Consider the following 6,353-nt stretch of genomic DNA (forward strand, 5'->3'; position numbering starts at 1 on the left):
CCCTTGCTCTAGGTGGGCTTCCCGGTGACCCCAGAGTACCGCCCTGCACTCCCTTCCTCTCACTCCTGAATTCTACCTGAAAAATGGAAAAAGAATCTACTTCTGTTTAAACAGTTAGCAAATGGTTAAAATAAACGGTTTTCTGTTTAAAGTTAAACGGGCTGCTGTGTGCAAGGGTCTTGGAATACTCCTAGAGGATGCTCTTGTGAGCGCTTATTTCAAGATTCTCAAAGCAACATCATGAGATAACTACTTCCTCTTTATTTTAGAGGAGGAAACTGAGGCTAAGAAAAGTGAAATGACTTACCCGGGCTTACAGGTAGCAAGTGACCAAGCTGAGACTCGAATCTGGGACTTGTCTAATTTCAGAGCTCAGCACATCCTGTTAGACAGCTTAGTGAAAATAGAATGAATGGTCCTTGCCCACAGGAAATGGAATCCAGGCAAGGAGACTGTACAATGCATGGAAAATTCCTGAAACAATTTGGATCCAGAGCTGTTTCATAACTAGGGAATCAGGAGGAAGGAGGCTGAGGCATGTGGTGGGTTGCCTGGCTCCCCAAGAATCTGTGTTGGAGGGGGCCTGGCTCTCTGCTCCCAGGGCCTCCTGATGAGCATCCCTACTGCTCCCTCCTCCCCTCCCCCAGGGTGACCTCGAACTGCTCCTCCTGCTTGATTGACTGCCAGCAAAGAAAAAAACAAAAACTCGGACTAGATTAGCAAGGCAGCATATGCTGCTCATGGGAAGTTAAACAATTGCACTTCTAAATAACAGCTCAACACGGAATAGAAGGGATGTCACAAGGCAGGATATGATTAATTGCCAAATGAATTATTGAAATTGTAATTGCAGAGTTCAGAGGAGCGCGTGATTGCTCTGGGCCAGAACGGCCAGGAGAGGCTGGGGAGGAGGGCCATGGGAGCTGGCCCTCCAGTGCAAGTAGCACTGGGTTAGGCACAGCTGGGGCGAGGGCCCCTCCTGAGAGGTGGACAGGAAGGGCGCACAGGTGGGAAATTTCACCCGGGTCCCAGGAGCTCAACAGAGTGGAACTGCTGATGGACTTTCCCACGAAGGGCACCTCACTTGGCTTTCCACCACTCTCTGACACTGGTCCCCCACCTTCCTCTAGCCTAGCAGCCTCCTGTGGACATCAGTTGCTCAGTTTGCACAGTGGGCTGGGAAAGCAGGTTTCTCGCCCATCAGAAGGAGGAAAATACAAGAAGAAAAGCATGTCTCTCACCTTGGGATGGAAAAATAAGAAACCTGCTACAATGCTGTTATATTGTTATAATTTCACAAGGGCTCAAATACCTAGTGAACCAGATCGTATTTCCTGAAATGCAGCAGGGTAGCAGCATAAGCACAGACCTGAGCTCACCTTCTTACTTGCTGCCCTGGAACTGTGTGATGATGGATAACTTGTTTGCTGAGCCTTGGTTTTCTATCTGTAAAGCACTGTGTGTGTGTGTGTGTGTGAATATCTCACAGAGTGTCCTTCAGAATCACCTGGGATATAATATACATCAAATGCCCATCCCAGGGCTGGTTCATGTTATCCTCGTTCCATCAAAGATGGCAGTTATTAGAAAAGGTGGTCTAACAGGGAACATCTGAAATGACTGGTTTTGGACCTCCAGTGCACAGTGTCACCTGTATCCCACACATGGCTAAAGGAATGGGAGTCTGCGGACAAAATAAGAGAATGGACCTAGATGCCAGGCACATGGGAGTGAGACCGCTAATGGAGAGGAGCAGAGGCATGCCAGGGTGCTGCAGCTGCTGGAGGACAGGAACCCAGGGCACAGGGTACAGTGCTGTGCCGCCCTCACAAGCACAATCAGAAAGACTGCAGAGACCTGGGGAAAGGGGCTGTATAAATGGTGGAACATAAAGCAGCACACAAACTCTGGTTGCTACCGAGTAACTACAGTAAGGTAGTTTTTAAAGGCAAGAGCTATTGTGGAATTAGGCTAGGGTGAGAGGACTGTACCGCACTTCGCTTTCCCTTTGGCAGCATTAACTTTTAGCCCTAAATATCCCTCCACGGAAGGGCAGTGTCCTCCCAGGAGAGGGCAGGCACTCTGCCTCTCTTTCTTCCTCAGGCCTCTTGGAGGCCAAGGCAGATTCTGGACTGCATTATTTTACAAGGATGCCAACAAGTACCTGGTGACCGTCTGGGAGTCCTGTGCCATTGGAGGAAGGCTGCACAGGACAGCTGGCAGGGAGAGGGGACCCAGGCAGGCCTGATAGGTGAAGGGTGCTGGGAAGGTGCCAGCAGCATGGCACCCCCGGGGGGGGGGGGCGGGGACCAGAGGAGGACAGTGGGAGGCGGATGAAAAACTTTGTAGTATCCAGAACACCCGGCAGTGCCTATGCAAGAAGGAAAATGTAAGAAGGAAAACTGTTCAGGCCAAGGCTGGATGACCTGCAGGTGGGACTTGGACCGGGAGGACGGGCAGGAAGCCTGAACTGGGTGGGTCAGAGGACCTGGATCTGTGCTTCTCAAAACTGCCTAGTCATTTGGAGTCGCTTCCTCCCAAGACTCCTTGAATCAGAACTTCCAGCGGTTGTGTCTGAATCCGCGGGCTGCAGGAAGCTCCTCCCGGCGCACTCCAGCAGCCCGTGCAGCTGGCCCGGGAACCGCAGGCTGACATCGCCCCTAGTGGTGGTTGGAGACGCTGCGCTCAGGCTGGCTCAGAGCCTTTCTGGTGCTCAGAGCTGGCAAGAAGGAAAGGGCAGCTTGGGCGCAGGGTGCCTACTTGGTGCTTGCTACTAAAGCTCTTGCCACCCTCTCCCAACCCCGGCCTCCCCCTGCTCTGATGAATGACAAGAGCTAATTCAAGTAGAAGCCCCTTTCCAGGCACTGTACAGGGAAGGTGGAAGAAGCACTCTGAGGCCTAAGTTTCCTTCTACTTCACCCTTGGCAGGAGCCAAGTCAGGCTGGAGCAAAGGACAATCAAAACAACGAATATCCTTAATAAATGTGTACAGGGATTCCAATCAGCAAACCAAATGCCACATTTCTTCTTTAAATTGACTCAAATTCCATCTGCTCCAGCTTAAGGGAAGCTCATCTTCAGTTAAGCAAGATTCTTTCCCTCAGGATCTTGTACAAGTACAGACTTTAGAGAAGACCTTCTGGTAGTTCCCAAGTTCAACTGTCTGCCCCTTGGCTGCCTCATGGGGAAAACAGAAGTGCCACTGTGTGGACTCAGTGAATTAACCTGTAGAAAGTGCCAGGCACAGAGCACTCTGCTAACACTGTTGTTGATCTCTCTATGCTGTTTATTACTGAGACACTCATTTTCCTGTCCTCATTGTTTTCCTCCAGGCCCACACCACTCTTAAGGTGTAGGAACCTTTGAGAAGAAACCAGAAAACTCCTCTAAATTCCTATAATCTCCCAACTTGCTTTTACCAAATGGTTCCCAATCTTCACTCTGCTCCATTCCATTCCGGGGAAACGTCCCTCTTTCTTTTTTTCTTCAGTGGCCTTTGGAATAATCTCTTCAATACGTTTAGTCTTGCACCAAGGCATGGAGAGCAGTTGCCTCTGAGCAACTTCTGAGGCTGCCAAATTGAAGTAGAAGACGGGAAAAACATAGGGATAATAAAAGACCAATTCAGTGGGTAGGGCTGAGATTCAAATGCAGGCATCCTGACCCCTGGGGTCCCTGAGAATCTCACTGCATGACTCACAGAGCCCACCCAGGGGGGACAGATGGCTGACAGCAGCTTAGTGTGGCCCTTTCCTACCACACTTGAAAGGTGGACAGATGCTGAACTCAGAGGAATGGGTCTCTGACAGGCAAGTCTGAGGCCTCCCATCCACTATAACTAACCACTGACACCCCCACAACCCCTTAGGCCAAGTCAGCACAGTTGCTTCTGGGTGCCTGCTCTGGCCGTGCGGCGCACTGTGGGAACACAGGGAAGAACCAGGATGGCCTCTGGTTTATATCCTGGCTCCTGTCCTGTTTCTCCACATGGGCAGACTGTCAGCTACCAGGTCGCAGGAGGGTTGCCAGTATAAGCATGGGGCACCAGGTTAAATTGGAATTTTAATATATGATCTTTTAAGTATAACATTTTACATCCCAAATATTGCATGAAATATATGTATACTAAAAAGTTATTTTCTGTTTGTCTGAAATTAATGTTTAATTGGTGGCCTATATTTTTCTTTGCTATATCTGTTCACCTCCCCTCCTCAGGGCATCCATTCCTAATCTGAGCCCCAACAAAGCCTCCTGGATTTCACCCCAAAGCCTATAGAGTGTTACACATGCACAAAAGTGGGTGCTGCTCAGAGAGGGTAGCCAACACCCCAGAGCTCTGAGAGACCAAGAGCAGGATGGCAGCTGGCACTTGGAGCTTTCTGGAGCTCTCTGTGGGCCAGGTGCTATCTTAAGTACTGACCTGTTTACTCACAATAGTGCATTTAATGCTCATAATAATCCCCTCAGGTAAATGCTAGTAGTTTCCCCACTTTAAAGATGAGGGAACTGAGACATAGAGAATTAGTCTAGACAGGGCAAAGCCAGGAGTGAGGAAGCCCCTTCCTGCCTGTAGCATGGAATGCACTGTTGAGAAAAGGGGGTCCTGGACCTGTGTGGAAAGAAGAAGCACAAGTGACTCGGTGCTGGAGCTGCAGATGGGCCCGTCATCAGGCCTCTCCAGTGTCACATATGACTGTGGATTGTATATTTATTCACATAAACACAGAGACATTTGCATTGAAAGTACTGACTGAGCATTAACCAGCTGCCGGCTTGTCTGTCCTGTGGAATGTCTGGTGTGCTGTCATCGTCAGGTAGATTTACAGAAATGGGAGAGACTCCAGGATGAGTCAAGTCATGCTCTGGGATGCTCTGTACCCCCTGGGCCCCTCTGTATGATCGGCACCTCCAAAATTTTACCCAAACCTCTGAAACTGAGTGTTCACAGCCTCTCTCCTCCAGGGAAGCCCACCTTCTGCTAATTTACTGGATGGAATTTTTTTGAACACTTACTATATACCAAGGAGCTAGGAGCTAAGGTACATGTCCCATCCTGGAGGACCTGGGTGGATGAAGAGACCATTGGCAATATATGTAGAATATTCTTCAATGACTGGATGGTGCCTTCTCCCCTCTATCCCCCTCTTCTACTAACATGCCAATAAAGAGGGAAGTGCCCAGAAGGAGGTGGCAGACCTCGCCCCAGGGAATCAGCCAGTGGAAACCCAGCCCTGTGTATCCACAGGGCCCCAGGGAGCTAGCCTGGCTGTTGGCCGCAGACAACCCTGGCCCAGTTCTCAGCTCTGCCTGTTCTAATCAGAGCTCTCCATACCAAAGGGATGGGTAGCATGGACAGAGGGCGCCATGGAACAACAGTGTTGCACAAGATGAGAGGCGGAGGACCTGCAGATGGACTGGAGACTCTGGCGAGTAGGTGGGAGGGAGGAATCAGACACACAGGGCGGGGCATGTTCAAGAACAGCGGGGCTGTGGAGGTGCTCTGCTTAATGATTTTGATTTCTGGGTGAGGGACACTGAAGGGCATATAGAGGGAAGAAGCCTGTCAAGGGGGGGAGCTGAAGGAGCAGGTTTGGGAGGAGGCAAGGACACTGAAGGGGCCTGGTCCCTGGGGGCTGTGGCATCCCAGGTGTGGGTAAGCAGCCAGCAGATGCAGCTAGAGAGGCTGTTGGCTTCTGTGATCTTCGCAAAAAGATGGTATTCCTGGAGCAGGTGATGGTGGATGGAAACCGATGTCTGAGGACAAAAGCTACTGTGTGGCCACTGTGTGAAACAGGAGAGACTGGGCAGGTGCACATTTATCGCCCCCAGCTTAGAACAGGGCCATGGCTGTGCACAGGATGCCCCTGAAGGCTTGAGGCTCCCTCTCCATGGCCATCCAGCGGGTTCCCCTTCACCCTATCCCCCATCCATTCCAGGACCATGCCGCAGCCCCATGGCCTCTCTCCTCTTTGCCCAGTGGCTCCCCACCTTGCCCTGCTCCCCTCACCATCCCTGTGCTGCAGAGCTCTTACCCAAATCTCCCCATGCCTGTTCCTTCTCTTTCAGGTCTCAGTCCCAGTGTCATCTCCTCAGACAGGGCGGGCCCCGCAGCCCCTGTTATTCCCAACAGCATTTGTTGATGAGGGTGTTGGCATCTGATCATCTGCTTGCTGTCCTCTCCAGGCATGAGCGCCACAAGGACTGGGTCTAGCTGTCTCGCCATAGGCAGCTAAGGAAGGGGGGAGGGGGTGGGGGAAGGACCCACCTGCTAACCTCAGGGTGGCCACGCAGGGGTGTCACTCCAGTCCTGCTCCTCGCTGTCACAGAGAGCAGCTGGACTTTCCTGGGGTCCG

The sequence above is a fragment of the Ictidomys tridecemlineatus genome, chromosome 10 (genome assembly GCF_052094955.1).
Source record: "Ictidomys tridecemlineatus isolate mIctTri1 chromosome 10, mIctTri1.hap1, whole genome shotgun sequence".
NCBI classification, from domain to species: Eukaryota; Metazoa; Chordata; class Mammalia; order Rodentia; family Sciuridae; genus Ictidomys; species Ictidomys tridecemlineatus.